At 32.8% G+C, this 13921-nt stretch overlaps 1 protein-coding gene and 3 non-coding genes across 4 annotated transcripts in view; all 4 read left to right on the forward strand.

Moving 5' to 3' along the window:
- LOC145692493 (uncharacterized) overlaps positions 1-13921 on the forward strand; it is a 154862-nt gene that overhangs the window by 75422 nt on the left and 65519 nt on the right. The gene's annotated exons all lie outside the window — the stretch shown is intronic.
- Positions 472-542, forward strand: TRNAG-GCC (transfer RNA glycine (anticodon GCC)). Its single transcript has one exon. It is a non-coding gene; the product is annotated as a tRNA-Gly (tRNA).
- TRNAG-GCC (transfer RNA glycine (anticodon GCC)) lies at positions 3868-3938 on the forward strand. The gene has a single exon. It is a non-coding gene; the product is annotated as a tRNA-Gly (tRNA).
- TRNAG-GCC (transfer RNA glycine (anticodon GCC)) lies at positions 11059-11129 on the forward strand. The gene has a single exon. It is a non-coding gene; the product is annotated as a tRNA-Gly (tRNA).

Consider the following 13921-nt stretch of genomic DNA (forward strand, 5'->3'; position numbering starts at 1 on the left):
TAAGGGTCTAATGGTTAGTTTTTTATGTTTTGGAATAAAGAAAGCTGCAACATTTATTGCATAAACTACAAGAACGTAGTCCATTTTGTCGTATTAGAAAAGTGTAATCTCTAAAATGAAAAATCCACTGTTAGAACATCTGAAATTGTAGAATGCAGAGATGAAGGAACATTTACGTGTACTTAACTTGAACTGCATATTGAAGGAACGAGAATGTTATCCGCTTCACAATGTCGAAGACATGAAATACTTGAAAATTAAAGAAATTTTGTATGAATTTGGAATCATTCCGATGGTTTACTAGACGAAAAAAATCGAAGACTAAGTACAGAACTAATTCGAAGTTCGTTGTTTAACAAGTTATAAGTAGTATGTTCGAAGATGATCAACTTCGCACTCTCAACGTAATAAATATGTTAATTAAAAAACATATTCATTTGAATGATAAAAGTTTCTTAATTGTATACATGGGCATCGGTGGTTCAGTGGTAGAATGCTCGCCTGCCACGCGGGCGGCCCGGGTTCGATTCCCGGCCGATGCATTGAAATTTTGAAGTAGGTTGATTTTGAGAATCTCTAGAGCAGTTTTATCTGTTTAAGTAATGTTTCGACTTTCGAAAGTTATCCTAAGTTAAATACAATCGATTTGTCTCCTGATATGAATGAGAAAATTAAACACATTGTATGATTACCAATCATCAGCAACAAAATTCTAAATGCAAATGTAGCAATTGAAAACTCGCTGTCAATACTAAAATTTGTTTACGCACTACGAAAATTAACGTTACCTACGATTATTAACAAAAGGTGTAGTTTTAAAAGGAAACTTCATCTTAGATTTGTTAATCGAGACATGCATTAAAAAATTGGATGAATTAATTGTTGTTTTGAGTTTGTATGTTAGATTGCCTGTGTTGAAGTTTTCTTTATTATTTGCTTCGTTTCAACTGTTATACTTGCTTTGAAATTCACATCTATCAGGTAAATATACTATCTTATACTACACAATAAACGAGAAGTAAGTAGCGTGTTTATTCCTTTGAGCTTTCCAATATTGCCGGAATTTAAGACTGTATATTTAATGACGAAAAAAGGTATATTTACTTGCATTATTGAATTAAAGTTGAATAGGAGTAGTTTATGAACAAGCATAACGAACCTTTCTATTGAACATGATATAAAATATATAATTTAAAATGCATAAAAAAGAAAATTATGTTGGAAGATTTGAATGAATGCACAAATTAAATTGTAGGGTCTACATTTGAAGTAATTCTTTCGATTCGGCATCTGAAATTGAAAATAAATTATTGTCTCACGTAGCCAGCGAACCCGAATTAAAAGAAATTCGGATATAGTATTTCTGTTGATTGCAATGGAAACAATATTCTTGTTTGAGGTAGCGCATACAAAAGAGATTCTTTCTTATGGTTCGATCGTCAAGTAAATTTGCGTCCTATGCGTAAAAAGAAGTGGGAAATTAAGAGCTGGAGATCAATTTACATGAATTTAGTTTAGGACATTCGATTTCAGGTATCGTATCATAAATATTAAACATTGCAAAAAGGAATACTTTCATTCGTATTGGAAACGTGAGTTGAAAAGTTTGTAACAACTGGGAATACAAGGAACAACGGTAATTCTCATTAATACTAGCACTGAGACACCTTGGTGTTAAAATATTTTAATATATAGTTTTCGTGTTAAAATTAAAAGAATTTGACTGGACTAAATTCAAATAATTAATCATGCTTAATAATATGCAACAATATTTGATTTAACAAACGTATTATATTACCCGAAAGAAAGCTAATTTACGAAAATATGTTACCGATTCTTATTAATTCTATATAGAGTGAATCAAGTAAGGGTCCATTAGTTATTTATTATATGCTTTTGAATAAACAGTTTGAAACATTTATTGGATAAACTACTAGTACGTAGTCCGTTTTGTGATTCTTCGCAATAGACAGGTCTCGTACGTAAACTTAGGAATTTTCGCTGTTAGAACATATATCATTTTGGAATGCAGGAACGAACGACTAGTTAGGTTTAATTAACTTGAACTGCATATTCTTAGAACAAGATTATATCCGAAACAAAATTTTGAGGATATAACCTGCATGAAAATGAAGAGATTACGTACGATTCTGAAAATATTACGCTAGTTGGTTACACGAAAACATCGAAGAGCGAGTATGAAACAATTTTTGTAATTTCATGGTTTAGCAACTTATTACTTATTTGTGTCTTCATCATCAACTTTTCATTCACGACAAGAAGCGAAAACAGTCTCTAAATATCAAGCTCAATTAATGTTCTACAGAAACACACGCCACTTAATACTATTAACAGAATGTAGATTTTTAATACCAAACTTCATATTACCTTTGCTATTCGATATATCATTTTAGAAAGTTTATTAATTTACTGGTAGTTTTGGCCTGTGTGGTGAATTACATGCGTTGAAATCTTTTTTATTATTTGTTTAGTTTCAACTTCTATATTCATTTTCTAATCCTTATTTTTTTAGGGAAGATACCACCATATACTACACAATGAACGTGAAGTAACTCACGTGTTCATTCGTTTGGGTTTTCAAATAATACCGGAATCTATGATTGTGTTCTGAAAGACGTAAACAATTATTTTTCCTCGTACTATTGATCTAGAGTTGAAGAGAATGGAAATGATTTTTTTCTGAATGAAAAAGCAAAATCTTTTCTCTGGAGCAAGATATAAAATGTGTCCTTTTAAAATATATGAAAGAACAAATTATGGTTGAAAATTTGAACAAATAGTAAAATTATTTTGGTGGGTCTACATTTGAAAATCTTTTCATTGGATATTTGAAGTTGAAACTGTATTTTTGTCTCATGTAGAGAGAAAATTAGAACTAAAGGAAGTCACATTACGTTGGTGGCAATGAGGATAATATCCTTGTTGAAAGTATTGAGAACAAGAGAGATTACTCCTCTCGGCTCAATCCTAAAGTGAATTTGCTTCGTATCCGTAAAGAGAAGCATGAAAATAAGAGCTGGCTAACAATCCACTTGAATTTAAGTTGAGACATCATATTTAAATAATTAAGCACTGCAAGGAGGAATACTTTTATTCGTATTGGAAACTTGAGTTGAAAATTAGTAAGAACTGAGAAAATGTGAGCACTGTTAATTTCCGTGAATAGTTGCACTGTAAAAGCCAGTTTGTGAATTTTCTAATATATAATTTTTCGTTTTCAAATTAAAGAATTTGACTGTACCAGACAGAAATAAATAATCATGCATAAAACTACTGCTACAATATTTGAATTATCAAATATATTATATTAATTGAAAATGTAGCTTCTCTATGAAAAGATGTTACAGATTCTTATTAATTCTATATAGCATGAAATAAGGGTCTAATAGTTAGTTTTTTATGTTTTGGAATAAAGAAAGCTGCAACATTTATTGCATAAACTACAAGAACGTAGTCCATTTTGTCGTATTAGAAAAGTGTAATCTCTAAAATGAAAAATCCACTGTTAGAACATCTGAAATTGTAGAATGCAGAGATGAAGGAACATTTACGTGTACTTAACTTGAACTGCATATTGAAGGAACGAGAATGTTATCCGCTTCACAATGTCGAAGACATGAAATACTTGAAAATTAAAGAAATTTTGTATGAATTTGGAATCATTCCGATGGTTTACTAGACGAAAAAAATCGAAGACTAAGTACAGAACTAATTCGAAGTTCGTTGTTTAACAAGTTATAAGTAGTATGTTCGAAGATGATCAACTTCGCACTCTCAACGTAATAAATATGTTAATTAAAAAACATATTCATTTGAATGATAAAAGTTTCTTAATTGTATACATGGGCATCGGTGGTTCAGTGGTAGAATGCTCGCCTGCCACGCGGGCGGCCCGGGTTCGATTCCCGGCCGATGCATTGAAATTTTGAAGTAGGTTGATTTTGAGAATCTCTAGAGCAGTTTTATCTGTTTAAGTAATGTTTCGACTTTCGAAAGTTATCCTAAGTTAAATACAATCGATTTGTCTCCTGATATGAATGAGAAAATTAAACACATTGTATGATTACCAATCATCAGCAACAAAATTCTAAATGCAAATGTAGCAATTGAAAACTCGCTGTCAATACTAAAATTTGTTTACGCACTACGAAAATTAACGTTACCTACGATTATTAACAAAAGGTGTAGTTTTAAAAGGAAACTTCATCTTAGATTTGTTAATCGAGACATGCATTAAAAAATTGGATGAATTAATTGTTGTTTTGAGTTTGTATGTTAGATTGCCTGTGTTGAAGTTTTCTTTATTATTTGCTTCGTTTCAACTGTTATACTTGCTTTGAAATTCACATCTATCAGGTAAATATACTATCTTATACTACACAATAAACGAGAAGTAAGTAGCGTGTTTATTCCTTTGAGCTTTCCAATATTGCCGGAATTTAAGACTGTATATTTAATGACGAAAAAAGGTATATTTACTTGCATTATTGAATTAAAGTTGAATAGGAGTAGTTTATGAACAAGCATAACGAACCTTTCTATTGAACATGATATAAAATATATAATTTAAAATGCATAAAAAAGAAAATTATGTTGGAAGATTTGAATGAATGCACAAATTAAATTGTAGGGTCTACATTTGAAGTAATTCTTTCGATTCGGCATCTGAAATTGAAAATAAATTATTGTCTCACGTAGCCAGCGAACCCGAATTAAAAGAAATTCGGATATAGTATTTCTGTTGATTGCAATGGAAACAATATTCTTGTTTGAGGTAGCGCATACAAAAGAGATTCTTTCTTATGGTTCGATCGTCAAGTAAATTTGCGTCCTATGCGTAAAAAGAAGTGGGAAATTAAGAGCTGGAGATCAATTTACATGAATTTAGTTTAGGACATTCGATTTCAGGTATCGTATCATAAATATTAAACATTGCAAAAAGGAATACTTTCATTCGTATTGGAAACGTGAGTTGAAAAGTTTGTAACAACTGGGAATACAAGGAACAACGGTAATTCTCATTAATACTAGCACTGAGACACCTTGGTGTTAAAATATTTTAATATATAGTTTTCGTGTTAAAATTAAAAGAATTTGACTGGACTAAATTCAAATAATTAATCATGCTTAATAATATGCAACAATATTTGATTTAACAAACGTATTATATTACCCGAAAGAAAGCTAATTTACGAAAATATGTTACCGATTCTTATTAATTCTATATAGAGTGAATCAAGTAAGGGTCCATTAGTTATTTATTATATGCTTTTGAATAAACAGTTTGAAACATTTATTGGATAAACTACTAGTACGTAGTCCGTTTTGTGATTCTTCGCAATAGACAGGTCTCGTACGTAAACTTAGGAATTTTCGCTGTTAGAACATATATCATTTTGGAATGCAGGAACGAACGACTAGTTAGGTTTAATTAACTTGAACTGCATATTCTTAGAACAAGATTATATCCGAAACAAAATTTTGAGGATATAACCTGCATGAAAATGAAGAGATTACGTACGATTCTGAAAATATTACGCTAGTTGGTTACACGAAAACATCGAAGAGCGAGTATGAAACAATTTTTGTAATTTCATGGTTTAGCAACTTATTACTTATTTGTGTCTTCATCATCAACTTTTCATTCACGACAAGAAGCGAAAACAGTCTCTAAATATCAAGCTCAATTAATGTTCTACAGAAACACACGCCACTTAATACTATTAACAGAATGTAGATTTTTAATACCAAACTTCATATTACCTTTGCTATTCGATATATCATTTTAGAAAGTTTATTAATTTACTGGTAGTTTTGGCCTGTGTGGTGAATTACATGCGTTGAAATCTTTTTTATTATTTGTTTAGTTTCAACTTCTATATTCATTTTCTAATCCTTATTTTTTAGGGAAGATACCACCATATACTACACAATGAACGTGAAGTAACTCACGTGTTCATTCGTTTGGGTTTTCAAATAATACCGGAATCTATGATTGCGTTCTGAAATACGTAAACAATTATTTTTTCTCGTACTATTGATCTAGAGTTGAAGAGAATGGAAATGATCTTTTTCTGAATATAAAAAGCAAAATCTTTTCTCTGGAGCAAGATATAAAATGTGTCCTTTTAAAATATATGAAAGAACAAATTATGGTTGAAAATTTGAACAAATAGTAAAATTATTTTGGTGGGTCTACATTTGAAAATCTTTTCATTGGATATTTGAAGTTGAAACTGTATTTTTGTCTCATGTAGAGAGAAAATTAGAACTAAAGGAAGTCACATTACGTTGGTTCCAATGAGGATAATATCCTTGTTGAAAGGATTGAGAACAAGAGAGATTACTCTTCTCGGCTCAATCCTAAAGTGAGTTTGCTTCGTATCCGTAAAGAGAAGCATGAAAATAAGAGCTGGCTAACAATCCACATGAATTTAAGTTGGGACATCATATTTAAATAATTAAGCACTGCAAGGAGGAATACTTTTATTCGTATTGGAAACTTGAGTTGAAAATTAGTAAGAACTGAGAAAATGTGAGCACTGTTAATTTCCGTGAATAGTTGCACTGTAAGAGCCAGTTTGTGAATTTTCTAATATATAATTTTTCGTTTTCAAATTAAAGAATTTGACTGTACCAGAGAGAAATAAATAATCATCCCTAAAACTACTGCTACAATATTTGAATTATCAAATATATTATATTAATTGAAAATGTAGCTTCTCTATGAAAAGATGTTACAGATTCTTTTTAATTCTATATAGCATGAAATAAGGGTCTAATCAGCGGTGTAGCTAAGGGGGGCCCATCGGGGCCCGGCCCCCCAAATGGTTTCCTGGATCCCCAAATGACCAACTTTTAAAACATCATAGTAAAATTATCTCGCTTCATTCTTTTAAAAGTAACAAAGTTTATTGACAATTAATAATTTATGGTAAAATAGTATGGAGAAATCTTGTTTTTTCATACCGATCGAAAAATAGTATAGTATCTCTTCCTTATACCGATCGAAAAATAGGATACTTTTTTGTGACAGCAGATTACACAATTTACTGCGATTTATATTTGACAGTTTGAAGACAAACGTTTTAACAAGGTACTACAAATACAGCCATAAAACAAAGGTACTAAACTGATTTGTAAGTACAGTATATTTTATATGCTTTAACAAGTGTTTTAAAAGACATAGAGGATGGAAAATTTGGTGAGAAACAATGCTTTTATTCAATTTGGATTTCATTCGCTCTCTTTTATTTCTACTCAGTGTAAAAAAATAATTCTGTTTTGTTTTAATCACGAATAATAAATAAATATTTTTGTCAGGAAACCATAAAGAAATTAAGTGAAATTTCGAAGAAAACCAATCTTGTGTAGACAGGTTCTGTATACAAGGTCTTAAATTTAAATATAAAGGTAACCAAGAAAAGTTTTGTTGCTTTTTCACCCACCACCTTCGAACATCGATATGTTACCTAACCTGGAAGACCAAAAATAGTCCCATCAGCATCGACGACCTTCTGAAAACGTTCTGGAAGGCCACACAATCCATCGCGGTAGAACTTGGTGGGCCGTGAAACAAAGAAAGTAGGAGGTGCATTTTGGACTTTTTGTAGGGATTTGAACTGGCGTCCTCTAAGGTGATTCTCCAAAGAATGGAATCGGACAGTGCAATACCCGGGGAATATAGTGGTTGCAATATTGTTTCCCATCCAAGGCGGAAAATGGGTCCTGAGTCATCCTAGCCACGTGGGACTTAGCGTTGTCCCGTAAACGAGGTCCCATTTGCAATTCAGAAGTGATGGCTCCAGAGTTTTGAGTTTTTGTTGAGCACAGCTCAACTGCTGACAATACACAGTTAAACTGATACTCTGACCAGCTGGTAGCAGTTCCCGATGCACGATGCACCAAACACACAGAAGGACCTTCTTCTGGTAAAGTGCTGGTTTCTGCTGTTTTGAAATCGGTTCATGGGATTCTAACCAATGATGATGGCGCCTTGGAGCTTCGTATAGGACACTCTTTTATCAAATGTCAACACCCTGCCCAGAAATGGCTCCGAAACCGTAAACAAATACAGGCGACTGCCGCGTTGCCTTCTGGCCCGTAGTCAAAATATGAGAGACCCATCGATCCAACTTGTAGTGTTTCACAAGTTGATGGATGTGCTGCTGAATGGTTTCACCACATACTGAATTGTAGTCCCAGTTCCTCTTTGTATATGTGTTGGTCTTCTGGCACGTGGTGTTTTCGGGTGTTTCGTCACCGTCCCTAAACTTGTTAAACCACCGCTGCACTGTCCGCGTTGTCACAACACCCTCACCAAAGGCCTGGCATATCTTCTGTCCCGCTACAGCGGCGTTTGACCTCCATTTGAACTCGTTCAGCATACACGCTCTTATGACGTTCTGTGGATGTCCCATGTAACGTTGCCAATGTGTGTGTAATTGCACAAAATGTGTGCAATTTTGGCCTGTTTGTGCATTTTGTGTGTAATGCCAATCTGTGTGCATTTTGTGTGTAATTTGGCACAATTAAAAATTTTGATCATTGATGACTTTTACGAAGTTCCTTTCATTCAAATAGTCATTATTTACACCATTTTTTTCTCTGAAAATTGCCTTCTAAAAACTACGAGCTCCAACGCCTGACTCCAGGCCAGCGCAATAAAACCACAGAGAAAATAACAAGTTATTTGTTATTATTGTTAATCTCTTGTTATTTTCTCTATAGTAATATAAAACCTATCTTGCTTCCTTGGTACCTCACTTCTTGTTTTTCAGAGGCGGGTGTCATGACATCCCCAAGGAAAGACGCTTTGTTCAAGCAAGCAATGTGAATGAATGTTGACCCTCAATGTTGGCCAAAACATGAGGCGGAGGTGGTAAGAAGTCTTGTCTTCTCACCACTTGTGAAGAAAATACCATTTTGCAAACAAATGAACGACAGAGTGGCTGATGTCCAATTAAAAACATTAAGTACGTTGAAAGCAATGGCGCAGACTTTCCAAAATTTATGTGTTTGCATATCAATGGCGGGTCATATTAGCCTATATGTTTTCAGGGAAGTCTCGATGTTTGATTAATTTACTTTTAGTTAAAATATTTTATGAACATTGTCATAAAGGCCTGTGCTGTGAGAAAGTAAAATATATCGGTACTATAAGGATAAATTGGGACTGCCCTAGCTCAGTCGGTAACACGACTGATTTAAACGCAAGATAAACTGGTTCAAACTTGGCTTCAAGCTAAAAATCTTGTGGATGCCGGAGCCCTGGAGCACCCACGTAGTCGGCGCGCATGGTTGAAAGTATAATGAAATGACAATGGGCGGGAAGGTGACGGTTTTACAACAACAGCAACAACAACAACAATAATAATAATAATAATAATAATAATAATAATAATAATAATAATAATAATAATAATAATAATAATAATAACAATAATAATAATAGTAAATCAAGCGCTGAATTCCTGAACAATGGCTGGTCAATGTACACTCATGTCCAAAATGATTGTCGCATATCTATAACGGTCGTGTTGTGCGAATATAATTGGATAATAAACTCGCAAGGTACTTCTAGTACTGTTACTATGTGTATAATCGGGGAATGTATATTTGTGCTAAATTTAATAGAAAAAAATTATAAATACGAAAATTAGAATGAGTACATCAAAATGTTGCTAAGTGGACAAGAATAGTTTTTTCGTTATATTATTCTTATTTACAAATCTTTTGACATGAAATTTACCACATACATGTCTCTGCCGATTATACACATAGTAAGAGTGTTAAATGTACCCTGCGATATCATTATCCAAATATATTCGCACAACAAGCCTGTTAATAGATATGCGACAAACATTTTGGACATGAGTGTACCTATAGGTATGTACGTCATTACATATAGATAGGTAGTTATGTATTGTGTAATGTTGTGTGCACTGTCTTCCAGGTTGTGTATAAAATTGTGCAATTTGGACGGAAGGTGTGTGTAATTTTGCTTGCCGTGTCTGGCAACACTGGTCCCATGTTCCCTCTGTCTTTACGCGAGTTCACGGTGTGTCTAAATTGCCACAACCAGGTAGTATGTTGGATATACCCACACCAACAACTGACGTTCGCCTTATCTCCACTCGCATTCAACTCACGGTGTGAGGTCCAATTGAACACAGACCTCCACGAAAAGGGACAGAACTTTCTTGGTTACCTTTATAGTTATGCACAAAAGTATAGAGTTTGGTCCCGGGCAGCAGTTCTTGATTAAGGATAATAAAAACTATAATAAATATAACTTATGGATAATAATAATAATAATAATAATAATAATAATAATAATAATAATAATAATAATAATAAGAAGAAGAAGAAGAAGAAGAAGAAGAAGAAAAAGAAGAAGAAGCTAAAATAGTGTTTTTAGTCTTCCAGAAGGAAACCAAAATTTTCCTTTCTTTCAGGCCTCAAAAACACTAGCAGCGACACATTTTTTCTTTTGACTTTGTACATTGTAGCTGGCCCCCCCTCAAAAACGACGGGCCCCCCCTACACACATCTGCTGGCTACACCCCTGGGTCTAATGGTTAGTTTTTTATGTTTTGGAATAAGGAAAGCTGCAACATTTATTGCATAAACTACAAGAACGTAGTCCATTTTGTCGTGTTAGAAAAGTGTAATCTCTAAAATGAAAAATCCACTGTTAGAACATCTGAAATTGTAGAATGCAGAGATGAAGGAACATTTACGTGTACTTAACTTGAACTGCATATTGAAGGAACGAGAATGTTATCCGCTTCACAATGTCGAAGACATAAAATACTTGAAAATTAAAGAAATTTTGTATGAATTTGGAATCATTGCGAAGGTTTACTAGACGAAAAAAATCGAAGACTAAGTACAGAACTAATTCGAAGTTCGTTGTTTAAGAAGTTATAAATAGTATGTTCGAAGATGATCAACTTCGCACTCTCGACGTAATAAATATGTTAATTAAAAAACATATTCATTTGAATGATAAAAGTTTCTTAATTGTATATATGGGCATCGGTGGTTCAGTGGTAGAATGCTCGCCTGCCACGCGGGCGGCCCGGGTTCGATTCCCGGCCGATGCATTGAAATTTTGAAGTAGGTTGATTTTGAGAATCTCTAGAGCAGTTTTATCTGTTTAAGTAATGTTTCGACTTTCGAAAGTTTTCCTAAGTTAAATACAATCGATTTGTCTCCTGATATGAATGAGAAAATTAAACACATTGTATGATTACCAATCATCAGCAACAAAATTCTAAATGCAAATGTAGCAATTGAAAACTCGCTGTCAATACTAAAATTTGTTTACGCACTACGAAAATTAACGTTACCTACGATTATTAACAAAAGGTGTAGTGTTAAAAGGAAACTTCATCTTAGATTTGTTAATCGAGACATGCATTAAAAAATTGGATGAATTAATTGTTGTTTTGAGTTTGTATGTTAGATTGCCTGTGTTGAAGTTTTCTTTATTATTTGCTTCGTTTCAACTGTTATACTTGCTTTGAAATTCACATCTATCAGGTAAATATACTATCTTATACTACACAATAAACGAGAAGTAAGTAGCGTGTTTATTCCTTTGAGCTTTCCAATATTGCCGGAATTTAAGACTGTATATTTAATGACGAAAAAAGGTATATTTACTTGCATTATTGAATTAAAGTTGAATAGGAGTAGTTTATGAACAAGCATAGCGAACCTTTCTATTGAACATGATATAAAATATATAATTTAAAATGCATAAAAAAGAAAATTATGTTGGAAGATTTGAATGAATGCACAAATTAAATTGTAGGGTCTACATTTGAAGTAATTCTTTCGATTCGGCATCTGAAATTGAAAATAAATGATTGTCTCACGTAGACAGCGAACCCGAATTAAAAGAAATTCGGTTATAGTATTTCTGTTGATTGCAATGGAAACAATATTCTTGTTTGAGGTAGCGGATACAAAAGAGATTCTTTCTTATGGTTCGATCGTCAAGTAAATTTGCGTCCTATGCGTAAAAAGAAGTGGGAAATTAAGAGCTGGAGATCAATTTACATGAATTTAGTTTAGGACATTCGATTTCAGGTATCGTATCATAAATATTAAACATTGCAAAAAGGAATACTTTCATTCGTATTGGAAACGTGAGTTGAAAAGTTTGTAACAAGTGGGAATACAAGGAACAACGGTAATTCTCATTAATACTAGTACTGAGACACCTTGGTGTTAAAATATTTTAATATATAGTTTTCGTGTTAAAATTAAAAGAATTTGACTGGACTAAATTCAAATAATTAATCATGCTTAATAATATGCAACAATATTTGATTTAACAAACATATTATATTACCCGAAAGAAAGCTACTTTACGAAAATATGTTACCGATTCTTATTAATTCTATATAGAGTGAATCAAGTAAGGGTCCATTAGTTATTTATTATATGCTTTTGAATAAACAGTTTGAAACATTTATTGGATAAACTACTAGTACGTAGTCCGTTTTGTGATTCTTCGCAATAGACAGGTCTCGTACGTAAAGTTAGGAATTTTCGCTGTTAGAACATATATCATTTTGGAATGCAGGAACGAACGACTAGTTAGGTTTAATTAACTTGAACTGCATATTCTGAGAAAAAGATTATATCCGATACAAAATTTTGAGGATATAACCTGCATGAAAATGAAAAGATTACGTACGATTCTGAAAATATTACGCTAGTTTGTTACACGAAAACATCGAAGAGCGAGTATTAGGCATGGGCGCGAGACCAAACGAGACGAGAACTGAAACAAGTCTCGTCTCGTCTCGCAAAATCAAAAGCTGTTATCGTCTTGCGTCTCGTCTCGTCTCGCAGACCTAAGTTCTCGTCTCGCGTCTCGCAAAATTTTGAAAGTCTCGTCTCGCGGTCTCGCGCGAGACTTCTCGCGTTTGTCTCGCGGTCTCGCAAATCAATACTGGAATAATGTAGTCTTCTTTCGACCCTTTTAAAATAATGTATACTCAAAGTTTACATGGTTTTGTTTCATAGTTGCATTGTTACACAATGCTTATCCACTCATTCCGATTCACAATGCTTGATTTTACACCCCACATTCTCGGTATTAAAAAATGCCAGTTTTGGGTAGTCTCTGTCTATGTGAAGTATGAAGGAAATCGGCATGTTATATTTGAGTAATCTTACTTTCAAGATAAAAGCTTTCAAATAACTTGGTAAGAACGGTAACTCAAACAGCCGTATTTATAGTAAACATGCAGCGTTAGTAATATATATTTCACAACTTAAATGCACTTTCATCTAAACGTTTTCTTAACAATTGAGAGTTAGAGATTAATCTTTAATAACTACAAGAAAGACTACAATGAGCTTAAATAAAAAATTATTATTATTATTATTATTATTATTATTATTATTATTATTATTATTATTATTATTATTATTATTATTATTATTATTTAGTCTAACCTTATTACATACAAGATTTCCAATACTTGGAATTATTGTCACATGGAATTAAACAGTTACAATTTTAGATCTAACTCTATTACAAGTAACACAAGTAACACACGTTGGAGATATAGAAAGTAACAATGCAGAATCGATAGTCACCTTGAACAACTAACATAAATCTGAATCTTACTTACATACTCTACAAAGACAATCACTAAATATTACCTAAGAAATTTAATATTACCTAAGAAGAAGCAGATATCAGTTCTGGTTTTGGTGAGAGGATCCGTCTTGCAGCCATAAATCCATTTATCCTAAATTTATGTTTACGGAAAGACACAACTGCTTTATTTTGACTAAAAAATTTTCCTTCTTAAACAAGCCAATAGGCCCTTTTTCTGCCTTCTTAAAACAAGTTACCGTAAGAAAACAATTT

This window comes from Thermobia domestica, chromosome 8 (genome assembly GCF_964235325.1).
Source record: "Thermobia domestica chromosome 8, izTheDome1.hap1.1, whole genome shotgun sequence".
Classification (NCBI taxonomy): domain Eukaryota; kingdom Metazoa; phylum Arthropoda; class Insecta; order Zygentoma; family Lepismatidae; genus Thermobia; species Thermobia domestica.